Below are 24793 nucleotides of genomic sequence, written 5' to 3' on the forward strand. Positions count from 1 at the left end.
CTGCTGTGTGCCCCTCTGGATCCAAGCCTCTGGCAGTGCTCCAGGCAGTCACCATAATCCCTATGTTTGGAAATCTTAATGCCTGCTGTGTGGATAGAAAGGTGCTCAGACTATTGCCGGTGAAGCTCCATATCCCAGGGGTCCTGAGCCCTAGAGAGGGGCTGAGACTAGTGGGGGCTGCCCAGGGGAGTCTTTTCTGCTAGACCTGGACAGGGCTGAATGAGCAGGGGTGAGGAAGTGATTGATCTAGAGGAGGCCCTGGCCTGATTCTGGGTGTTGGCTGGAGACGGGACCTGGGCGCTTTCTTTTCTTCCTCAGCCACTCGCTCCGCTGGCTGCTATCCCAGGCAGAGTAGGGGCTTCTTGCACACTCATATCACACCACACACACACACACACACACAGACACACACACACATGCACACACACGAGACAGGAGGCAGCTGTCTTTCAGGAGTAAGAGCAGGGGTTCAGCGTTCCCCTGGCTTTGCTGTCTGACCTTAGACAAGGCTTGACCTGCACTGTGTGCGAGTTCCCATGTATGACGTGGGACACAGCGATCCCTGACTGCTGCTTCAGCCTCCACCTCACCTGATGATGTGACATGAAGAGAGAAGGGAAGGGGGCTTCCTGGAGCTGGAACCATGTGCCCCATCCCTCCAGGACACACAGAGCTAGCAATGATTCTGTGACTTTCAGGAAATTTGGGGCTTAGAGTCCTGGCTGGGCTCAGCAGAGAAGCCTGGGCTGTTGTCGGGTTGAAATAATCACCACAGGGGCTCTTCCTGAGACTGGGCTTACAGAAAACAGACTCTGTGCCCAAGAATGGCTTAGTAATTTTATTTGGGAAGGGTGGTTGGAGGGTCCTCATGGAGGGCATCCTTCCACCCGCTCACAGAGGTACCTTGTCCTAATCTTTGCACCAGGATCAAGGGATTTTAGGAGAAGGAAAGGAATGTGCCATGGCTTGCCCCAGGGACCATCCATGACTCTCCGGGACATTCCAGCCCTAAGCCTCTTAGGCCGTGGAGAAGTTCAAACTAGAAAACCCAGTTTTGGGAGTGCAGCCCGGACCACCTACCTCCTCTGCCAGATCTAACACCCCCTCCCCAATAAAAACTCTTGTTTCTTTGACTGCAAGCAATCTCTGAGTGATGGGGAAAGGGGTGCTCAGGTAGGGGCTGGGAATGATCTCACTGGATCCTTTAGGCTTTTAGGTCCCCAGCCTGTGACTTCCTTTCAGTCGGGGTTCCCCAGCCTGTCCTGGTGGGAAGAGCTGAGATGTATTCAGGCAGTATGGCTCAGTGGGGTGCTGATGGGAGCATGAAACTCAGAACTCTCCGTAAGCAGCTGGTAGGGCCCATAGCTCTCCAGGCTCATGGCTCACCGGAGCCCACTGGTCGCTGTATAGTTCCTGAGAATGGCTGAGCCAGGGGAAGAGAAGGCTAGGAAAGTGGCAACGGCTGGTCACACAACTGGGAAGCAGAGGGTCAGCTTCTGCTGTACACAGCCTCCTCTTTCCAGCAGCTGCTTTCCTGATAGAAGGGCACCCTGAACCTGGCCTGAAGGTCAGCAAAAGCCACCTCTACACCCTAGCGTCCAGGCAGCCGGGTCTGTATGCTCCAGTGCACTTCTTTTCCTTTTCTGAGCAGAGGTGAGGAGTTCGAAAGCAGTCTGAGGAAAAGGCAGGAGGCCAGCAAGTCCGCCTCCTGTGCTGCCCCTGCTGCCCGTAGCTTTTGTCATCACCCTAGACCTGTAGCCTCTGCCAAGTGGACAGCAACCTGAGGTTGCCTCCCTCTGGCCCTGGTGGCTGTCAGAGGCCACTGGGCTGCCAAGAGGATGCCTGAGCCTTGGTTTCTCAGAAAAGTGGATTCAAATATTTTGATTAAGGGAGTTCCTAAACCGGAAAACCTTGGAACCTGGATTCCGGCCTGGGGTTCCCATTGCTGCGATCCCGGCCACGGGGCCCTCGCTTAACCACGGTGGAATCGGCCGAGATTTAGGAGGCTGGTCAATTTCAGAATTCCGAGACCCGGTTCTAGAGAAGCGGCTGTGTGCTCCGGAACCCAGAGTCAACCACCAAACCCTGGAGAAGCTGCGGGAATGTCTTTATTGGATTTTGCGGAGAGCATTTGGGGTTTCTCTCAGGGTAAGGAAAAGCCTGACCGGTGGCGGCTCCGGCAGGCCGCTTTGGGCTGGGGGCGCCTCCAAGCACTGCGGCGGGACGTCGGGGTGCGCGGCGAAGACAGCCGGGGCTCCGGCCGACGTCTGTTGCTTTCCTGCGGCACAGCTGCCCGAACAAACGAACGAACGAACGAATGAAGCGGTTTCGTTTAGGAAAAATACCCTCTTGACGCGAAGCTTAGGCCGAAGTCCCCGCGCGTGCAGAGGGGCCAGCGCTTCCGCTCGTTCTGGGGCCCCCATTCCTGGGTGCTGCGGGGAGCGGCGGGCGGCCCTCTCGCTTGCCCTTTCTCCCAGAGGTCCCCAGCGGTCCGCACCACCACGAGGGGCTGCGTCCAGGGCTGTGCCCTTCGCAGGGCTGGGGCCCGCACCCCCGAAACTCTTGCCCTCTTAGGGCGCTCAGGGCTAAAGCATGGCGTGGGTCCGCCGGTTAGGTGAGGTAGCGCCTGACGATGGCAGTTGTGATTGTGCGCTGGGCGCAGGAATGAACTCCTGGAGCTGCCTTGATGGCGCCTGGCCTTCGCGATGTGCTCAGTCCCGCGCCACCGGCTGGACCCCACCTACTCCCGGAGCAAACAGCGCGCAACTCGGCCACCACCTCCTTGCGCCCCAACACTGCGGGGACCCAGCGCCCCTAGCCCACAGACTCTTACCTGACCCGGACTGCGCGGCGCGTGCGGCTCCTCGGCTCCGGGCTCGCTCGCCACGGACTCTGGCTTAGGTTTGGACTCTGGCTAGGGCCCCGGATCCAGCTGCGTCTCCGGCTCTGCGCGCAGCTTCGGCCCCTTCTGGTTCGCTACATCCCAGCGTGCAAGGACGCGGCTGCCGCTGCTCGGCCCGCTGCTCCCGCTGCCCCGGCGCCGCCGCCCGTCGCCCGCGGGGAAGGCGGGGACACTAGCTGGGGAGGCGGGAAGGGGGGAGGGGAAGCGAGGCTCTCGCAGGGACCAGCGCGGAGGAGACGGCGCGCAGTCCCGCCGGCTAGGGGTCCCGGCCTCCCTCGGGGCGCAGGCAGGGGTCTGCGCGGCTCGTGGCCCGGGCCCTAGGCCGTTGAGCGCGCCCCGGGACTGCGTGCGCGGAGGCGGGGCCTGGCAGCATGCGGACGAAGTCTCTGCGAGTCCCGGCCTGGCCCCCGCAGGCTTTCTCTCCCCGGGCTCAGTTTCCCACCTGACACGTGAGGGGCTGAGCCCGATCTCGGTTTAGTCGGGGTCTGGTCGGAGTTTCCCCACGTCCCGCTAGGTGACGGTTGAGCCGGGGTTGTGAGAGTCGACCTTTCCCCCTTTCTGCTCAGCCTGCGGGAGGGAGCTGCTCTTGCATATTGACAGGGGGAGTCCGCTGCGCAGAGCTTGGCAACCAAGGGAAGTTGAGGACAGACTCTAGAGTTTCTCTGTGTATGGGGGGGGGGGGTTACTAGGGAGGGACAACCTCCCGATCTGCTCTGCTTGGAGGATTCTCCCCCCACCCCTTCCTCCTCAGGGGTTGGGCTGTTGAGGAAAGGAGAGACCAACCCCACAAGGACAGACTTCTGAGGCCCCTTGTCCAGCCCCTTGCCTGCACACCCTCCAGCAGTCGTCCTGCTTGGCCTTTCCACAGGGGAGGACTCAACCTATGTGGCCTGGTTGGTGGCTATCCCTGGCTGGTGGCTCCTGGGAGATGGACCGGACTGAGGGGAACTGGGTTCCAACCGCAGACGACTGGGTTCTTCACCCATGGCCAGATATCCCGCGTGAAGCCTTGTGCCGGAAACCAATTGGACAAACAGGCTCCCGCTTCCCCCAAGTGCCCAGTCTGAGCCTGCTGCCACGGGATGGGGTACAGCGTCGGGCGGGCAGTCGGTCTGGGACTACCCCGGGGGACAGGAGCACCTGAGCCTGCCCCCGACGGCCAAGGGACTCAGGGCTGCCGCTTTGGCTCAAGGTGCCGGGAGATGGCAGTGCGGCGGCCGGGCATCAATGTTTCATGAGGTGCCGTCACCGGCGGCGCCTCCCTGCCTGGTTCTCTCTGACAGCTGCTGCGGGAGAGGCCACGGCCCCCTGCGCCCGCCCTGGCACCCTCTGGTCCTCGCTTCCAAGGCTACCCGGCCGGCAACGCGGAGACCCCGGACGCCCTCCTAACACCCAAAGCCGGAAGCCTGCGGGACCAAGGCTCGCAGAGGCCACGGCACTCGGGCCCTCAAGGCGGCCCCTGCACCCTGTCCTGCTGTTGCGGGAATCCACAGTCTCCCCTCGACCCTCAACAGCGGGAGCACCTCTTTGGTGGGTGTGTGGGGCTCGGTGCACACAGGATCGTAAGGGTGAAGGCTGAGTCCCTGACACCCCCGATTTCAGACTTGGAACGCAGTCTCTAGGCTTGGACCCTGCCCTTCAGGAATTCCAGCTTCTGCTTCTCCCGCTGCCACGAGTTTGTCTGTTTTATGTGTGAAACTGGTTTGTTGGCCAGTCTGGGCCCGTGGGCTGCTAACCTGAGATGCTACCGACCTTGTCTCAGGCAGCCTCCTTCCACACCCTGGGCGCCTGGGCATCTTTGGGCATAAATGTAACCGCTGGGCCCTTACTACGTATGGAGGGCCAGACATTTGTCTAGCTGCGGTGGCATTCACTCTGGTGCTTGCGCTGGGAAATCAAACCTTTCTCCTCCTGCACAGCAGTGATTTTCTGCGTTTTGTTCCCAGTGGCGATTGGGCCCATGAATGTGATTCTCTGTAAGTCCTTGTTCCCAGGCGGAGCCTGTGGTGTCAAAAAGCTGCCTCTGAGACCCGATGGTCAGAGTTGGAGTCTTGTCTGTCTTTTACTGACTGTGTGGCCTTGGGCAAATCACATAACATCTCCCGGCTTCAGCTTCCCTACCTGTGAAATGGGAGAATAATAAGAGTTTTCACTTCGTCGATAAATCTAGGAGATGGTGGAGTTGAGGGGTGTGGCCTGGTGTAAGGGTGGACAGCAGGCTCAGAGTGGTGATACCTGCCGGGTAGCTTTGCTCTTTAAAAGAGTTTGCTCTCATTTTTGTTTCCTTCTTTCCCCAGGGTGGTCACGTTGGTTGAATCAGGCAAGAGGAGGTTCATTCTCTGACTTAGCAGACCTGCTTCTCATCCCCTGCTTAGCTGCTTGGAAGTTTTGGATCAGGGAAGCTGAGCAGGCAGGTCAGGTGGGGTGGAGTGGGATCAGGGCCTGAAAGCCCAGAAGTTCTTGGTGAACTGGAGTAGGTTAAAAATGCTTTTTATGATCATATTTTCACTTCTTCCAAAAAGAATTTTTCACATTTTCCCTTTAGATTTTGACATCTTGGGGGCATACATATTTCTACTTTAAAGGCAGAGGAATCAGGCGTCAGAGAGAGGAAGGTTAGAGCTGGATCCACCAGGAACAGAAGTGACACAATCCTTGTATCTTAGTATCAGTTTAGCTTTAAGCTTCCGGGTACCTAACCAAAAAAGGTCAACAGAATTGTCTGATGCATTTGCTTTGTCTTTCCTTCCAAACTGACATGCTGCTTCTAGTCCAAAGTTTTTCTCCGTAGTACAAAACTCTGAGCTGAATTTGTCACATGAATTCACACTAAACGTAATGGGCAAATGTCTTCTGCCACAGTTATGCAGAAAGGCATAACGATTCTTCAAGCAGTATTTCTTATTTCAATATCTAGTAAAAGCAGGGAGAATGTCCTTTCCCTTCATAGCTCTTATTTCAATAGTATTGAAATCAGTATTTATGTAATGATTGGTTAAAACGTATTGCCCCTACCACCTGTAAGCTCCTCGAGAGCAGGGCTGAGCCTCTCTTGCCAACCACAGGACCCTCCCTGGGGGGGGGGGGCAAAGGAATTTGGCTATGCTGATTGGCTGGGTGCAGCTTGCAAGCCCACTGCTGAACCAATCAATTTGTGGAGAAGAGTGGCTCAGGGCTGTGTCTGGCCAGGCTAGGGTCACAGGCTGCACCCCAGAAGGATGGGACAGGGTGCACCACCATGTTAGGGACTACTCATCATACTCCCTCCAAAATACTGGCTGCTGCCCTGCAACAAGTCCTCTGAGGTGCAAGTGGAGGGGAATGGGTTAGTTCCCAAAGAAGTCCCTGCCCTGTGAAGGTTCTCAGAGGGCTGCTGATGGTGTTGGTAAGAAGTTCACTCCACTGTAGTGGGGAGGCACTGGCTTTGTTGAGAGTCTGAAGTCCATCAAGATTGTTCCTGTATTCATCTATGGGAAGAGGTAGAGGGCTACCAGAAAGTCTGAGGGCAGGCTCAGAGTCTACTGACTCACATATAGGGATGGATCATTAGATCAAGGAAGGGCATCTATTTGTACTCCCTTTTTCATCTGTGAGGAGGGAATTAGAGGCTCTAAAGGTAGAGAGGAACCCCTAGGATCAGGTAAGAGATTAATTACTTTGAGCGTTATTATATTGCACTTTGAGCTTCCTGGCAGCCAAAGCAAAAATAGAAACCATTGGGCATCTCAAGTATTTTTTTCATTGCAGACCTATCTGCATTTATATGGAATAATGGAAAGAGCCCTGGTCTGGAACCTTCCTGGACAGGCATCTGTTAAGTCAGCAGAAGTTTAGAGAACACATATTCTGTGCCTGTGATTGCACACACACAAAGACTGATATCTCCTGCTCATTTGGGTTGAGCCAACGAGGCAGACACAGCCACCCATAACCATATTTGGAGCACAGTGCTGGAGAGGAAATCTGCCTGGTGTTGAAGGGCCCTGAATGACATACAGGCTTTGAGTTTGCCTGGAACAGTTCTCCCCCTCTCCCCTCCTACTGTGGAATAGCACTGGAACAGGTGATAAGGCATAGAATGGGGGAAGAGGAAGTTGGAGGATTAAGTGGGAAGCAGATACCACAGGGCTTCACAATCCTTGTTAGGAGGATGGGATGTTCTCCTGAAGGCAAACAGGAGCAGGTGAAGAGTTTAAACAGTGAGAGATCTGGTCAGATTTATATTAGAAAGAGCACTCCCTCTGGGTAGTGAAGGATGGATCTGAGGAGGTGATATAGGAGCAGAATACTGCAATAGCATTCACTCGGCCACTTCATCCGTCTCTTTCTTGGTCCATCAGTCTATCCATCTGCCTGGAGCACAGGAGGCTACAGCTTGGCTTGGGAAATACCAAGGTGAGAAGTTGAGGCCCCTGCTTTTGGAGCTGCCCTTTAGAGGGCCTCAGTTTACCCTTCTGTAGGCCTGGTCTGTGTCTCTCATCCTCACAGGCTCTGTGGCTTGTGCTCCAGGAGCCTTCCAGGTGTCTGCTGCTGCTGGGGAGACAGGGCGTTCAGGGCCCGAAGGGGCACAGCCACTGCCACAAACAGACCATCTGGGGAGCCAGCGCGGTGAGCAGCTCTGTCGGAAGCTTTTAAAATAATTACCCCTGCCTCCTCTGGCTGACTGGCTGAGGGCAGCCTATTAGCCCTGAGTTGGAAATTCTGAATTGTTTCATGACGATTGAAAACACGATTGGAGGCCAGGAGGGAGCTGCCCATGAAATATTGATGCTCCCTCAGTGTTGCGGGGCTGCCCCCCTCAGATGGGAACCTCGGATGCATAGAGCTGGTGGCTGCAAAGTGACTGCCATTTCCCCTGGGCTCCTCAGGCTGACTGCCCCGTGGGGAGATGGGAGTGTGTTTTGGTGCAGAGTCACCTGCACCTCTAATTCTTCTCTCTAAGCTATGCCCCCCAGCACTCCAGCCCCACTTCCAGGGCTGAGTGGGTTAGAACCTGGGGACTTGAGCTATCCTGTGTGTTCACTTTTGGCCCAGGTTCTCCCCGGCACTCAAGGCTCATCTGGAGGCAGAGTGGGTGGGAATCCCAGTTCTGCCCCCTTATCACTGTGAGCCTCACTTTCTCAGCTGCTCAATGGGAGATGCCTAGCAGGGCTGTGATGCATAGGGATGGCCATATGTGCAAGGCCTGGCCTCAGCCACAGGCTCGTGAGCTCATCAGGAGCAGCCCTTGGTAGGTCCTGGAGTCAGCTCAGGGCTGGCTACAGGAGCCCCTGCTGGATCCCCAGGGCTTTGTGGTCCCTTCTCCCCTGGGGAATGCTTTGAAGCATTTTGTGTTTCCCCCCTCTGCAAAGCCTATGTAAATACTAGTGCTGAGAAGGTGTGTGCTGGCCTGGCAGGCACCTCTAACGGGTGAGGTGCCCTGAGGTCTTGGTAAGGGACCCCGCATGGCCAGCCCAGGCCTCTGTTCATTGAGGTGAACCTCTGCCATGGCAGAGGAACCTGGTGACAATGCCTGGCTGCCTGCCCTTAGAACTGCCCAGGGCAGCAGAAGAAAGACCTCTGCTGTTTGAGACCTTGACTTGCCAGTCATTATTCTCATTGTGGGAGGTGGTATTCACCCATTTTACAGATTAGGACAGTGGAGGCTGTACGCCATTCCATTTGTCAACAGGCAATTCATCAGGCAATTTCAATAGCACCCACTCCATGTGCTGGCACTGTTTGGGGTGCTGGGGACTCAGGGGTCATAGACAGTCTTGGTGCAATCCTTCATGAGGGATTGGATCTAAAGATGAATGCATCTTTAGAAGTGGGGCAGGTTAGGGGCTGTGGGAGGCAGAACAGGGGCAGCAAACCTAACCTAGGGGTCAGGGCAGGCTTCCTGGAGAAAGTGAACTTCCCCCTGAGGTGTGGGTGTAGCAGGAGTTTGCCCTGGAGCTGGGGTAGGGGCAGGGACGTGACAAAGCTAGCGAAGGGCAGGCTCAGCGTGGATGTTCTTATCCACCTGAGGAAGGGGCACAGCCCCCTGTATCCCTCTTGCCCCACCTGCCATGAGGAGCGGCATAAAGAGCTACCAAAAGGGCCTCCACAGCTCCAAAGTGCTGGGTTCCTGGCCCCTTGGGACTCTCTGGGCTTTATTTTCTTCATGTGAAAAACAAGAAGTTGAATTACTTCTAGCAGAAGGGTGCATTTTTCAGATGAAACTTTACCAGGACTCCTAAGTAGATGAATGCAGTGCTGCTCTGATTGCGGGTACGTGTAGAAGTGGGCTCATCTGCCCTCCCCCCACATTCCTTTCTGGCCCTACAGGCACCCCGAGGAGCCTCAGGGCTCCCTGGACCACAGTTTGCAAGCTGCAGAGTAAGGAGCCTCACCACGAGGCTGTCCAGCCCGTCTCCGAGGGTCCTGGACCCTGGGGGGTCCATCCTGATGGAAGAACCTCCATGGGTCAGCTGTTCCTCGCTCCTTTAAAATTTCCTGTTAGCTGTTTGTGAGTCAAGTCAGCAAGCACCAGTTAAATACCTACTGGGTCCACGTAGAGGGCACGCTGCTTTTTTAACACCAGCAGGATGCTAGGCCTGTGTGGGGCTCTTTGTATCAGGGCCTTTCCTCATCACAACCAGCTGTCAGCCCGCTTTATAGATGAGGGAGAGGAGAACTTGGAAGAGGCTCAGCGACTTGCCCAAGATGGCGAGTGATAGTAACAATAACACCAGCTCCCGTGGATTAAGGCCCAGGTGTGGGCCGGGGCTTTGCCAACATCTTTCTGTGCGTGAGCTCCTTTTGTTCTCAGAGCAAATCTGTAAAGCAGGCACTGTTTCCATCCCCAGGAATCAAACAAGTGCAGGACTAGAGAGGTGAAGGTTGTGGGCCTGGGCCCTGGACTCTCTGTCCCCCGGGCCTCCCGCTCTGTCCTGCCCTGCGCCGTGGGGTCTGAGGTAGCTTCCTGTGTGGCTCCAGGCTGATGAGCTCTCTCCCTCGGGGTTCCCACTGTGCGTATAGGGAAACTGAGGCCTAGAGACTCAGTCTGCTCAGAACATCTCAGCCCTCTGGGCCCTCCATCTGGCACAGGCCTCCATCTGTCTGCTCCCTGGCACTGACTATGAAATCTGAGGCTGGCATCTCTGCAGAGTACCTGCCTTTTTGGAGGCTGCCTGCCCAGCTGGCGGCTTTGATCGGGGCACACTGACCTCGGCTGGCTGGGTGGTACCATCTTGAGTTCAGGACACGTGGAGGTGGTAAGCCGGTGGCAGCTGCTGCCGCCTCTCCTTCCCTCTCCTTGTGTTGGGCTCTGGCTCACACTCAGCCCCCTCAACGCAAACCTTGAGTCCTCACAGGCTCCCCCTCCCGCCCTCTCCCAGACACCTCAAACTCACTGCCACTAGGTGTGACTGTCTGACTGACAGGGCCCACGTGCGGTTCCTGCCCTGGGGGGCACGCATGAGACTGAGGATGGGGTGGCATTTCAGGCAGGGTGGCATGAGGCTGGACTTTCGGTGGACGGAGAGACTCCATCCCGGTACGCCTGCAGCTGGGGCCTCGGGGCTGCAGAACGTGGGGACCCCTGCCGAGCCCCAGGGGTGACGCTTGTCTGCGCACAGAGCCCAGATCCCCGCCACGGAGACAAACACAAAGTGAGGGACGAGTCCTGACAAATGTTTACCAAGTCCCTGGCTGACTTGGAAGTCAGGAGTGAGCTTGTTTGGCAGAACAAAGGGGAAAGCAGCCTCCAGAGGGCCATAAATAGGAAGGAGGAGCAGTGCAGCCTGAAGGCTCCACGGGACCTTGTCCCGGCTGTGTTCTCTGCCGACGGAGACCTCCATTCTCGCACGCTTTGGACCGGTTGGCCAGGGCCTGGACCGTGCTGGTGGCAGCCTTCTTGCCCCCTGAGCTGCGTCTCCCTGGGAACCCCTAGGTGCTGGGTCATCTGAGAGGGCCTGGGTAGGCTGGGAGGTCAGTGTGACTGGCACATCTCAAGGTCCCCCTTCCTCTAGGAACCAGGAAGTTTGGCTATAGTCAACAGTGGTAAGGCTTCCAAGGAGGCAGAGCTGGTCTGGCACTAGACTCTGGGAGCTTGTGGTACTTGGATATACCCAGGCTGGAGGGGGTCCAGCCCCCTCCCCGCCTCCAGGAGCGTGCAAGGTGACCTCCCTCTCTCTGCCCACAGTCTTCAAAGGAGGAGGGCAGAAGCAAAGAGGTGCAGGGCGGCCAGGCAAGACACTTCCCCTACTTGGGCCTCAGGTTCCTCAGCTTACTGTGGGATCCTTATACTTGGCCAGCCCCGCACCCCTGGGTCACTGTGGCCGACAGGTGAAGTAGAGTGGGCCTGCGGATCACAGAAGGCTCTCTAGAGCAGCTAATTTTTGTACTGGCTCTTGAGACGTGGGCAAGATTTCCTCCAGAGCAGATGGGGAAGCTGTATGGGCAAGTGGACAGGATAGGTGAACACACGCAGGCAGGGGATGTGGGGAGCGTTTGGGAAGCTGTAAATTTGGTTTAGTTGAGGGTGGCCGAGCCTGAGTGCTTATGGGGCTGTGATGGGAGCTGGGCTGCAGAGGGCAGCTGAGCTCTGAATGCCAGCACAAGGGATCCCCCAGGGGAAGGGGGTGCCCCTGAGGGTGACTGAGCTGGGAAGAGGCCAGAGCAGGGCTCTGCTCTAGTATGGTGGGCAGGGGGCAAGAGACAGTTGAGTGAGGTCTGAGTGAGGGGTGGGAGATGGACTACAGAGGGCCCTGGGTTTCTCCTCTGGGCTGGGGAAGGAGGTGCTGGAATTGGGGTGTGGGGGAGGCCAAATCCCTGCCTTCACTCCAGTGATCTGGCTGACTTCACAGTACTGATTTCCTTTCTGAGTGGAGGCAGCTCTGGATCCCTGGGCCCTGGATCCCTGGACCCTGGATCCCTGGGTTCTGGATCCCTGGGCTCTGGATCCCTGGACCCTGGATCCCTGGACCCTGGATCCCTGGACTCTGGCTACCTGGACCCTGGATCCCTGGGCCCTGGACCCTGGATCCCTGGGCCCTGAATCCCTGGACCCTGGATCCCTGGACCCTGGATCCCTGGGCTCTGGATCCCTGGGCCCTGGATCCCTGGACCCTGGATTCTGGGCCCTGGATCCCTGGACCCTGGATCCCTGGGCTCTGGATCCCTGGGCCCTGGATCCCTGGACCCTGGATCCCTGGGCTCTGGATCCCTGGGCCCTGGATCCCTGGACCCTGGATCCCTGGGCTCTGGATCCCTGGACCCTGGATCCCTGGGCCCTGGATCACTGGGCTCTGGATCCCTGGGCCCTGAATCCCTGGACCCTGGATCCCTGGACCCTGGATCCCTGGGCTCTGGATCCCTGGGCCCTGGATCCCTGGACCCTGGATCCCTGGGCTCTGGATCCCTGGACCCTGGATCCCTGGACCCTGGATCTCTGGGCCCTGGATCCCTGGACCCTGGATTCCTGGGCCCTGGATCACTGGGCTCTGGATCACTGGACCCTGGCTCCCTGGGCCCTGGATCCCTGGGCCCTGGATCACTGGGCTCTGGATCCCTGGACCCTGGATCCCTGGGCCCTGGATCCCTGGGCCCTGGAACCCTGGACCCTGGATCACTGGGCTCTGGATCACTGGACCCTGGCTACCTGGACCCTGGATCCCTGGACTCTGGCTCCCTGGGCCCCACACCAGAGGGCTGGCCTGAGCTCCCAGTGCCTCCCTCTGTCTCTCCACGCCCATTGAGTCTGTAGCCCCTGTACCCAACATTCTCCAAGGAGCCTGCACCAGGGGCCCTCAGGAAGGGGAGAGGTGGCCAGGAGGCCTGGTGGATGAAGTCTAGCTGCTGACCGCCTTCCTGGGCCCTTTCACAGGCCCACCCAGAGTTATCATCCAAACTGCCCTGGCTGTGCTTCTACCTTCCTTTGGGGTTGGGGCCGGGGGCCTCAGGGCCTAAGAGGGGCCTGAGTCATATATGCTCCTTCATTCAGCAACCTGTGGGGCCCCCACCTGGCCAGGGGTCCCTCTGTGGCAATGGTGAGGCAATGGAGAAGCCCCCTTCAGCCTTCAAGGAGGGGAAGAAGGGACTTGGGTGGTAGCTGGGCTGCAGCGGGTAGGGGAGCTGCCTTGGTTCACTGAAGGCTGTTGGCTCACCCTGTTGGGGGCATGGAGAAATGCAGGGTCCTGGCCTTTCTGGATTGGGGCTCTGGGTCCACGTGTCTGGGTTCCTCGCTGCCCTCTCACACTTCTGTTTCTCCCTCCACTCTCTGGCGGCCCTGGGGCAGGGCCATGCGGCAGGAGAGTGGGAAGAGGGAAACAAGGTTCCTTTTACCCCACCTGCCTCTTTGCTCCAGTGTGGACTGTTTGACTAGTGCGTCTGTTGCTAAATCTCTTGACTTCAGTCTCCATTCCCCACCCTGATTTGGTTTTTTAAAAAAGTTTTATCGTATGTATTTTAAATTAAAAAAAAAAAAAGGCGGTCTCAAAGATTGGGCTGATGGAACGGTTCAGTATCTTGATTTTGGTGGTGATTTCATGAATCTACACATGTGAGAAAATGAGAACTACACATGCTTTATAGCAGTGTTAGTTTCCTAGTGTTGGTGTTGTACTATAGTAATGTAAGATGCAACCATGGGGGAAACAGGGAGGGGCTCACAGGCCTGTCTGTACTATCTGGGCAACTTCCAGTGAATCTGTATTATTCCAAAATATAATGTTTTACTAAAAGAAGCCGGGTTGGGGTTCTCCTTGGGGGTGGATGGAGGGTATGTCCCCGCAGAGCACACAGCTGTTGGGGGACCCTTGGGAAGGATGGAGGGCGAGGGTCCAGGGCGTTGGAAGGGGAGATAAGAGTTGCTGGGCCAGGAAACTAGGAGTGCACTCTGAACCATGCTGGAGCCCATGCAGGGCTGTGGCTGATGGACCCACAGGCTTCCGGTGGCTGCAAGCACGGTTTTAGGGGAGCCTGGTGCAGCTGGGCTGAGCTGGGAGCAGGGAGGAAAAAGCATGTAGTTTTGCCTCCAAAGTACCTCGGAAGCAAGGGCCTGGGTGTCGTCTGAGAAGAGGAGAGGCACATATGGGGTGTCTGTGCTGTGAGGTGCCTGGGTTGCCCAGCAGTGGGTGACTGCCTCCAGGCCCGGGGTGGCTGTGGCACCAGTGGGGCTCTGGAGATGCCAGGGCTGCATTCGGGCACCTGGTTCTGATCTCTTGGATGCCTTTGAGAAGCAGGTCTGCGGTGGGCACAGTGGTCTGGCCACGTGGATCTGCTGGAGGGCAGGCTCTCTGGTTCCACGGGGGCAGCTCTGAGTGCGCCAGATTCTTGGGCATTCAGCCTGCTGTGCCCTCATCACCTGCTTTCTTGTTCAGTCTCCTCCAAGACCCTATTCTCCCTGTCGTCCTCTGCTGTGACCCAAGAGCAGTTCCCCCAAAGCAGTCTAAACTGATGTTGTTACCTGGCCCACACCCTTTACCTGCCCTGGGCCGCACCCTTGGCACCTTTAGCACTAGGCTGGGGCTGCCCAGCCGCCATCCAAGGCTTTTCTAAGTGGAGGCTGGTCCACTGTTTCCTCTCACCCTCTGCTGCCTGGGCCCGGCTGTCCTTGCCTCCCCTCCGTGGGGCTCACCTGCTACAAATTACCAGCCATTAATTGACTAGGGAATGGTTTCCTTCTCCTTCTCTTTCTCTTGGCAAACTCCTTCTCACTTCTTCAGGCCCAGCCCAGAGACCCATCTTCTGAGTAGCTCCTCCAGCCCCGCTCCCCGACCATGCCTGTATCTACTGTCCTGCTCCCTTGGCACCATCTCCGAGTTTTGCACTTCACATATCCTGAATCTGTAGGCTTGTTTCTGGCCACAGACTGTGGACTCCCTGGGTGTCAGGAGTATATCTTTCTCCATTTCTGTAACACTGTCCCCTAGCCCCAAGCACAGTGGCTCATGTTAGGAGCCCAGTAAGGTTTGCCATACATATGGGGCCGGGGCTTGGGCCACCATCATTCAGGTGAGGCTGACATGAAGGTTTCAGGCTTCTAGAGCATGGCCAGTCTAGGAAAATGAGCCGTGAACACTGGCATCTTGACTACTTTTGCTGCTGGGACGTCCAGACACCCAATTTGAAGACTGTTCCCATCTGCTGCGCTCCTTCTACGTGTCCCGTCCTGCAAGTTTAGGGACTGATTGCACCGGCCATTTAACGGATGAGAAAACCAAGGCCCAGAGGGAGTTACCGCCCCAGGTAGCAAGGAGAGGAGCTGGAATTCAAAACTGGTTGCTTGACGGAAGAGTCTTTCTCTACCCCATATTTTTAACCATTACATAATGCTGGAAAGTTCGGGGGATGAGAATGGTAGATCCCCAGCCTCAACCTGGGTGTGAGTCTGGGAAGCTGTCCTAGCCCCAGGCCCAGCAGGAAGCACCAGGTTATGCTGGGGGAGGAACCCCAAGACACCCCTCCTGATGTCAGTGGGTTTGGGGATAAGGAATCCAGAGTGTCCTGATGGGGCTACCTAGTGGTCTCAGGAGAAGCCCAGTCCTAGCACTGTTGTCGTGGGGCTGCAGCACAGTCAGGGCTGCCCAAGGGCCTGGCTCTTCAAATTTACTGCCGTGCTCAGGAATTCCTTGTCCACCCCAGATCTGGGCGTCTGGGGCACAGCTGCCTGGACTGGGAGGCACACTGGGGTTATCTTGATCTCCAGAGGAGGTGGGATCTGCTCGTGGAGTTGCCAGGGAAGGCTTTTCGTCTTGCCTGCTCTCTCCTTCCGGCCCCTGATAAAGGGTCCCAAACACAGGGCCGTAAAGGTAGCCATAAAAGCAGAAGAAATGCTGGCGCAGCTGGCTTATCAAAGCTCATCTCAGACACCAGCCAGGTTTCCCTACTTCAAGTTTATTTCTCCTCCTCTGCTTTCTCTCAGAAGGTGTCTCGTAAACAGCTAAGAGGGTCATTTATAAAAGTCTCCTGCCTTCCCCGCTCGGCACAGACGCTGCCGCTTTGCCCTTTCTATTCCTCCAGGTGGTAAAGGGATGGTCCTGGCACTCCCTTCTCCCAGGGGCCGGCAGAGATGAGAAGTGGAAACCTGAGGGATCCCCGCATCCCCGGATAGGGGTTAGGCTCCCAAAGGTGAGTGATGGTGACGTCTTTGACCCTGGTTCTGCCAACACCTCCTCTGCGATTCCCACCAAATTGATGGGGGAGGGGTCGAGCTGACCTCTGGGAAGGGGCACCTTGCCGTGGGCTGGCCTCGGTAGTCGACCCCCATCACGGAATCCATCCTATGGCATCAGAGCTGAAGGGACTTTAGAGACTGCCTTGTGTAAGTCCCTCCCGATTCCAGTGAGGCCCAGGGAGGGGCGGCACTTCCCTGGGGTCTCAGAGCAGTTAGAGGTGGAGCCAGGGGCGGGATGTGGATCTCTGCCTCCTGGTCGATGTAGGGGAAGCACAGCCTTCTAACCACAGCAGCCATCATCCCTTCTGCTTGTGGACGTGTTTCAAGACGCGGAAGGCTTCGACGGCCCCCACTTTGTCTGATCGTGGCAGTGACTCTTTGGGCAGAGAGCATAATTCCCATTTTACAGATCGGTGCTGGGTCTCAGGGCTATGAAGCTGGGGGCTTGCCTGGAGCTCTGTTAACCACAACACAGCTGTGTTCTCTTTTTGCCCCGTCCATTTCACACAGGGGTTTCCTTGTTGAGTTTCTTCTCATTCATTTCCCAGAGAGGTTCATGGTCATTAAAACACAGCCCTTAACACCCCAGTCCTCCCATCCTAACCTCCTGTCAAGCCCCCAGCTTCATAGCCCTGAGACGAAGCAGAGGTAGTCTCCTAAGCCTTTTCCCCTTCCTCACTGGGGGTGTTTGGGTTCCTGCCAGCTGGGGGGCTTGCGAGTGGGCTTGGGTGAAGCCCCCCAGATGGTGAAAGGCACTGAAGACCCTGGGTCATGGCTGAGAGGCCCCCAGCTGTTGAAGGTAGGTAGGTAGGTGGGTGGGTAGTTAGGTAGGTGGGGGTGGTCCGAAGGGGTGTGATAGGAGCCTTGGCGGTGGGAGCACGAATCTCGTCTGAGTTCCTGTCTCCCTGGCGGCAGCGCAGGGCTTGGCATGCGGCAGGCTAATTGCACAAATTAGCCCAGCCTCAGGTGGCCAGGGTAACTGCACCCGTCTTGGCCAGAGCTGGGCTGTCTCTGTGCTGTATCCTTTTTTTTTTAAAGGATTTTTTAAAAATGCAATTTTATTAATTAATTTGTTTATTTATTTTTGGCTGCATTGGGTCTTTGTTGCTGCACGCGGGCTTTCTCTAATTGTGACGAATGGGGGCCACTCTTCATTGCGGTGCCCGGGCTTCTCATTGTGGTGGCCTCTCTTGTTGCGGAGCACGGGCTCTAGGAGCACGGGCTTCAGTAGTTGTGGCACGTGGGCTCAGTAGTTGTGGCTCGCGGGCTCTAGAACACAGGCTCAGTAGTTGTGGCACACAGGCTTAGTTGCTCCGTGGCATGTGGGATCTTCCCGGACCAGGGTTCGAACCCGTGCCCCCTGCACTGGCAGGCAGATTCCCAACCACTGCGCCACCAGGGAAGCCCTGTGCTGTATCCCTTTCTGTGAAAAGGTAGCGGTGTATTATGTCATATCTGTTTGGAGCCCACCCCGGCCCCAGTCAGGTCAGGGTGTCTCCACGTTGGTTGCTCCTCAACACAGCAGCACTTGGAGGGTTTTGCTCTCTGCTCATCTGTCTCTTGTACGGCACTGGGAGCTGATTCTGCATTTCTGCTCTTCCTGGGTTATCACTGTCCAGAGCTGATTCCTTCACGTGGCCTGATGTGATACATGAGCAGTCCTCTGAAAATAGGGACTCCATGTTTCAGGAGACTAGGTACTTCCTTCGTTCAGGAGAAGACAGAGGCTTCCCGTGCTTGGGTGACTTTGCTGGGGTGGCCCAGAGGGCTGGCAGCAGTGCCAGGGTTCTAATCCTGGCCTCAGTGTCTCTTCTTTCCCCTTGTTTCTTGTTCTTTCCTGGTAAGACTTGCTGAGTGTTGAGGGGAATGGGCAGCATGCAGGCTGCCACGGTGGAGACCCTTGTGAGGCCTGGGGGAGGCCCGGGAGCAGAGGTAGGGGCCCTTGTGTCTGCCTGGTGCCTGTAATATATTTGAATTATCTCCGCAGATGAGCCCTGATTTAGCAAACAGCCTAGAGTAAACCTCAGCTGGAAGACAAATACAATTGACACTGAGTTTGAGTGGTTCAAAGGTTATTGACACAAAACTGTCGGTTTTGTTTAGCCAAGGGACTGTATTTATGACGGGTGATACGGCAGTGCCATCTATACCTTGCCAGCAGTGAGGCTGACGTCGGACCAGAGACAGCCTATTTACACTGAGCCTGGAGTTTAGTTTCCCTGCTGGGAAATATAAAGGCACTTTGATTCTCGGCCAAGTTGCTTTATGGGTTGCCGTCTTAGGTCTGGTGTCATAATTTGGGTTATCAGTTAACCTTGTTGGGGATGGACAGCATCACTGAAGAGAATTGTTTCCTGGGTGTGTGCAGCTGGGTGAGCTGGGGTAGGAGAGGTCGCTGGGGCTCTTTGGAAGGACCAGATCAACGGGTTCCACTTTGACCCCTAATTTAAGGCCCACATACACAGGAGTAGCTACTCTGAGTCCCTGGGTCCTCGATTACTTCCTGCGTCTCCTGGATGCTGTGGTTAGTTTAGGAAAAAGGAACTGCCGCTCAGTGTTGCACTGAACAGACGCTTTTGTCTGCAGTGTTAGACAAGCAAGCGTTACAGACACAAACTTCCTTGAAGAGAAATGATCCCAGAAATGAGCAAACTGTGGAAGGAAGGAGCCGTGGCCCGAGCTGGCAGAGGAATGTGTGGGGAGGCTTTTTGGAAAGGAGGAGGCAGTCTGTATCAAGAGCCTGAACATATGCTTCTCTTGTGACCCATTCATTCCACTGCTGGCAATCCATCCTGAGGAGATCAGCATAGATGTGGACAAACATTCATGTGCCTAGGTGTTTACTGCAGTGTTTTTTTATAACAGCGCGAAAGGGGAAATAACTTCAACAATAGGGAATTTCTTTGGCATATTAATAAAATGGAATACTGTACATTGATTCAAATGGATGCGTGTAAAGAATTTTTAATGATTTGTCAAAATGATTCTAGGTAGAGGAAGGGAACATTTTATAAGTGGTAAAGCGTGTTTTCTGTTGTGTAAAACAGTCTGCAAAGAAGGAGGGAGATATATTAGAATAAGTGGAAGTTAGCTCAGGGGATGGGATTGTGGTTTTCACATTCTCATCTCTTCATGGAATATATTTTAAATTTCTACTAGGGGTATGTATTACTTTTCATCCTCAAGGACAATTCCTAAAGGAATAAACAAAACTCTTAAGTTCTCAGCTCTTCAGTGATTCCTGCTCTTCTCCAGGCCTCAGTTTCCCCGGGTGTGAAAGGACACTGGGCCGCTCTTGTTCTGCCCTGCCTCGGGTCCTGGGCTGGGAGGAGTGACCCTCTGGGCAGCTTTGGTAGCCTGCCCGTGATCACCATGTCCTGGGTCTGACGGGTCACCTAATTTTAGTGCCTGCTGGGGCAGCTGCCTAAGTGTGGCCCCAGCCTCCGGGCAGATGGTCAGGATGGTGTTGGCAGTGTTGGCAGCATCTCTGCCAGGCTGGTGAGGTAGGAGCACAGCTTGATCCATGGAGGGTTCTCAAGTGTCTGTGACGCAGAACATCACAACCTGCATTTAGGAAGAAATGTACTAGCCAGGATAAGCTGGGCTGAGTGGAAAGGAAGGGGGCACCTAGGATGGGGGAGGGAGAAGTAAGAGCCACAGGCCCTAAGTGCTGAAAAGTCAGTTCCCTGGAATTCCAGAAGCCAGCCTGCCATAGGTTTTTCCAATGTATGGAAACATTGTCTCTCAGCCAGTTCCGTCTGTCAGCTGGGGACTTCCATGGAGATGTGAACGTTCCCCCAAAAGGTCGTGGCTGAGGGCCCCTTCTGATAGCAGGCAGCTGTGGGCACCATGTCCTTAACCAGAATAGCTGGGAGTGTGGGGTCTCTAGGGGTGTGAACTTGAGAACATCTCTACCAGGAAGAAAGTTCAAGGGCAAGTGGAGAGCAGGGCTCAGTTGATGAGTGAAGACAGGGCTGCCATGACCTCCTCCCTGGTCTGCTGTCTTCAGTCTTGTGTCACCTGCTTTGCAAATCAAGCCATTTTTCTAAACCCACCTCTGATTTGTCACTTCTCCTCTGACATGGCCCTGTAGAGCCTGGAGTAAAGCCAAGACCCCTGAGTATGGCATTCAAGACCTTTCCCCAGCTTGGCCTCAACTTATTTTTCTGCTTGTAAACTTCCTGCTCTGGCTAAACTATGTCCTGTCACTTCTCTATCCTTGAACACACTGTAAATCCTCAGTTCCCTTGGGCTGGAATGCCCTTCACCTACTCTGCCTCATTTAAGTGCTAGCTATTTATGGAACACCTGTTTCGGACAGGGTAAGATTCAACTGATAAACTCCTATTCAGCCCTCAAAGCCCAAATGTCTTATTGTCTGATATACCTGCACCAGCATGATTTCCCAGATCACTCTTTCTCCACTGATGATGATGTCTTGTGTTTCATATCCTTAGAGTGTTGTATCTGCTTTTCCCACTGGGCCTTGGTAGCTTTCCTTTGTATTCCTGGCACAAGGCTTAATTCTCTGTAAATAGCTGTTGAGTATTGTCATACAGAGAAAAGCCATTAGTGAATGCCAGCAAAGCAAGTGGGAGGATCTATTCCCTGGAGTTGCAAGGATATGGAATAATGAAAGCAAACAGTGTCAGCTTATACTTACCAAGCACGTACCATGTACCAGGCACTGTACTGAGTGCTTACCATGTATTAGCCCATTGAATCCTCCCACAATCTAAGAGATAGGTGTGGTTACCCCTTCCTCTTACAGGGGAGGAAACTGAGGCACGGGAAAGGTAAATCACTCGTTCAGGGTCATACAGCCAGTGAGCAGCCGAGCTAGGATTTGAACCTATGCGGACAGGCTCTCAAGCTCTACATGCTTGCTTCCTGCCTGGCCTCCCAGCCCCGAGAAGGCCTCTTGGGAGAGGCAATATGATCAAAGATGACTGAGGGGGTGGGAAGCTTTTCCTCTTAGAATTGTAAACGGCATCTGTGGAGGAATCCTTTTAAGGGATGAAAGCAGTTTTTAAAAAGACATTAATCTCCTCACTCACTTCCTTCTGATGGCTGGAGATGAGTGACAAGCCTCGTAATTGAAGATGGTCGTGCTGATAATTCAGCGGTAGCCTGGGGAGGGATGTCTCCGGCTGTGAATCACTGCACACTACACAGATCCGAGTGTCTCTCTGATGGTATCTCCCAGGACCTTGGAGCCTCTTGCTGGCACATAAAGACACACATGCATGTGAAGGCTTGAGTTGAGCTGGTTGTCAGGATGCCCAGATGCAGCTTCCTGGCCCAGGGAAGTTTTCTGGGGAGCAACTGCTGCAGCAGGCAGGAGAATTGAGTGCCTACTGTGCATGGGCACTGTGCCGGGGGCTGGACAGAGAATGCCTGGTGCATAGTAGGTGTTTGACAGATGTCTGTTGAATGGGAGCATGGAAAGATGAGGGTAGGAGCCTCAGACACTTAGAACAAACCCACACGAGCCCCCCACCTCTGCCCAGTGCTTTCCTCATTGCCCCTCACGGTGGCTTAGAGGGTGCAAGCAGCTCTGAGCTCATGGGGGATCCTTTGCCCAGGATGGTGCTGGGGGGGTGTGGGGACCCAGGGGAGACCTCTCTGTTGTAAATGCCCGTGGCCCCATGCTTGTGCTACTGTATTTGGATCCCCTACCCTGAGCTGAAGCTGTGGGCTGAAAGAGAATGCTTTGACAGCAGTCAGATAGGCAGGCAGCAGAGAACAGAGAGGAAGCTGAGGACGGGCTTACAGACACACAGACACTGGGGTGCCCCTGACCTGCACCCCACCCCATTCATTGCCTTTGGTGGCCGATGCCTGGTAGGTGTTGCTAGCACCTCGGACAGGTCCAGCCCTGAGCTGGGCAGGATCTGAGCAGAGATGAGTGAGAGCCTCTTCACTCCACTCCTCCCCAAGCACTTCCAGTGTGGGTGTCGAGGGGCCCTAGAAAGTGTGGATCTCAGAGGTGTGCTATGGGCAGTGTGCTGAGAGGCTAAGGAGGTGATCTGGGGCTACTCTGTGTGTGTGTGTGTGTGTGTGTGTGTGTGTGTGTGTGTAGGTAGGTAGGAAGTATTCAGTCATTCAATTATCCATTCAAAAGTGCCGGTCACCATGTTTGATTCTGGGGTTCCGAGGTGGGAACAAAACTGACATGATCCCTGCTATCATGGAGCTCACAGCCTATAGAGGGGGACAGATGTGATTCCCACAACCACACCGATAGATGCAAAAGTACTGATGCTGCTGGGGGAGGTGAGGCATGAGGGGAGGGGACTCTATGCTGAGTTTTGTCACTGGTTTGTGACTTTTTCCTGCATGCCACCATATTTACACTTCTTCTCTATGTGAAGACCCCTTTGTTGAAGTGACTCTTGCTTGTACACGACTGTAGAGCAGCTGGGGACCTTTCTGATCCCCATTCACCTGCTCTTCAGGCCGTCCCCAACCCCCTCCCCAGGGGCCTCAGAGTTCTGGGAAACAGTTTGTATGTCACTGCTCTAGGCCTTGGGGAGCTAGAGAAAGTCTTGCAGCAGGGCAGTGAGGTGTTGAAATTGCTGTTTCAGGAAGGTACACGTGGCAGGGTGATCTGAGATGAACTGTGCCCATGATGAGAGGCTGGGTGGTCCAGACCCCTGTGGAAGGATGACTGGGCCCGGGCCCATGCCAGATATGAGGAGACTGAGCTGGCTGATGGGAGAAGGTTCTGCTGTGGAGCATGGGCCTGTCGGGGCCCCTGGGGAAGGGGTGGGAGGCCGGGGCTACCTGTGGGCTTGGACTGCTCTAAGCATAGGCTGAGGTGCTTACTCAGAGAGCAGGCTGCAGCAGCCACAGAGCTGAGCTCTTTCAGTGGCTTCTCATGGGGAGGCCCTGCTGTCGACAAACATGAGGAGGTGGAAGGGCAGGGCGGCTGAGGGCTCTGGGGCAGTATTAGTTTTCTATTGTTGCTGTAATATATTACGACAGATTCAGGGGCTTAAAGCAACACAAGTTTATCATCTTACAGTTCTGTAAATCAGAGGCTGACAAGGTCTCACTGTGTTAAGATCAAGGTGTTGGCAGGGCTGTGCTCCATCTGGAGGCTCTAGGGGATAGTCTGTGTTCCTGCCTTTTCCAGCTTCCAGAGGCTGCTTGCATTTCTTGGCTGGTGGCCCCTTCCTCCACCTTCAAAGCCAGCAAAGCTGCGTTTCTCTGACAGTCCTTTCATCATCACTGTTCTCTCACACCACAGCTGGGAGATGCTCCCCACTGTTAAGGACTGATGTCATTAGATTGGGTCCCACTAGGCAATCCAGGATAATTTCCCCATTTCAAGACCGTTGAACTTAATCACATTTGCACAAGCCCCCCTTTGCCATGTAATTTACATAACAGAAGGTTCTGGGGATTAGGATATGGGCATCTTTGGGGCAGGTGGCGGGGTCGGGGGTGGGTGTTCATCACTGTGCCCACCACAGAGTCCCAGGGATCTCCATAGCCAGAAACAAAGGAGTGTGGGTTTCTCTTTGGCTTCCAAGGTGGAGGTCCCCACAAGACTTGCAGCCATGGAAACTCTGCTAACCAGAAACGGGTGTGGAGAAGCCTCTTCTCAGGTGGCCACCTTACTATGCCATACCTGCCTTCCCCATGTCCAGACCCTGGTACCTGCAGTTCCCTAAACGTGCCGGGCTCCCTCTTGGTTCTGGAAGCCCCTCTCCTTTCCATCCTACCCTCACCCCAAACTGGTGAAAACCTGCTTGTCCCCGGTTAAGCCCCTGGAAGGCCTCCCTGCCCCCCTGCCTGCCCTCCCCACTGCTTCTGGCCGGGTTAGGTGGCTCTCCCTTCCCCCCTTGCTGTGGCCTCAAGGCCTGAGCTTGCCTTCGCCTCCTTGCATCTGACTGTGAGCTTCTGAAGATGGAGCAGGACTGTTCCATCTCTGAGGCCAGCCTGGGGTCTAGCCCTGAGACTGTGAACATGACCCTTCTGAAAGAAATGAGTAAGAGAATGATTCAGCTGAGGGGAAAGAAAGGCCTGGAATGAGGCCAGGGTGTCCGGAATGACGATGGGGAAATGTGGGTGGGTCCCCCCAGCTGCCCAGGTCAGGACCAATGGCTGGTTCATGAGTGGTCCTTCCAGATGCGTGAGGCTGGGCACCCATATGTGAGTGGGGGAGAAGCATAGGTGCTCCAAGGTACATCTTCTCCTTATCCCACCCCTGGATACTGATAGGCTCCACTGACCTCTGAATACTTCTTTCTCCAGGAAGACCCTCAGGGATGGATGATGACCTTCTCTGTGAGTCCTCTCGGGGAGACATTGCTAAGGGGTGATGGAGATTCCTCCAGTGCAGAGGATGGGCTGGGGAAGCCACCTCCCACCCCCCACCCCCGACAACCCCGGTCCAAGTGGCCTTCTTAGCAATGCCGTGTCGAGCCATATTGGAACCTAAGGCAAAGGGAAAATCAGCAGTACTGATCTCGTATTTACTTAGAATATTCGTATTATATTCATCGTGGATTTTGGCCTTAATTTATTTTTACTTGACCTTGATTCTGATTTTTAAAAATATTGCGTGGAGGAGGTTGATTCAAGACGGTGGAGTAGAGGGACGTGCGCTCACTCCCTCTTACGAGAGCACTGGAATCACGGCTAACTGCTAAACAATCATCAACAGGAAGACACTGGAACTCACCAAAAAAGATACCCCACATCCAAAGACACAGGAGGAACCACAATGAGATGGTAGGAGG

The sequence above is a fragment of the Tursiops truncatus genome, chromosome 3 (genome assembly GCF_011762595.2).
Source record: "Tursiops truncatus isolate mTurTru1 chromosome 3, mTurTru1.mat.Y, whole genome shotgun sequence".
Taxonomy (NCBI): Eukaryota; Metazoa; Chordata; class Mammalia; order Artiodactyla; family Delphinidae; genus Tursiops; species Tursiops truncatus.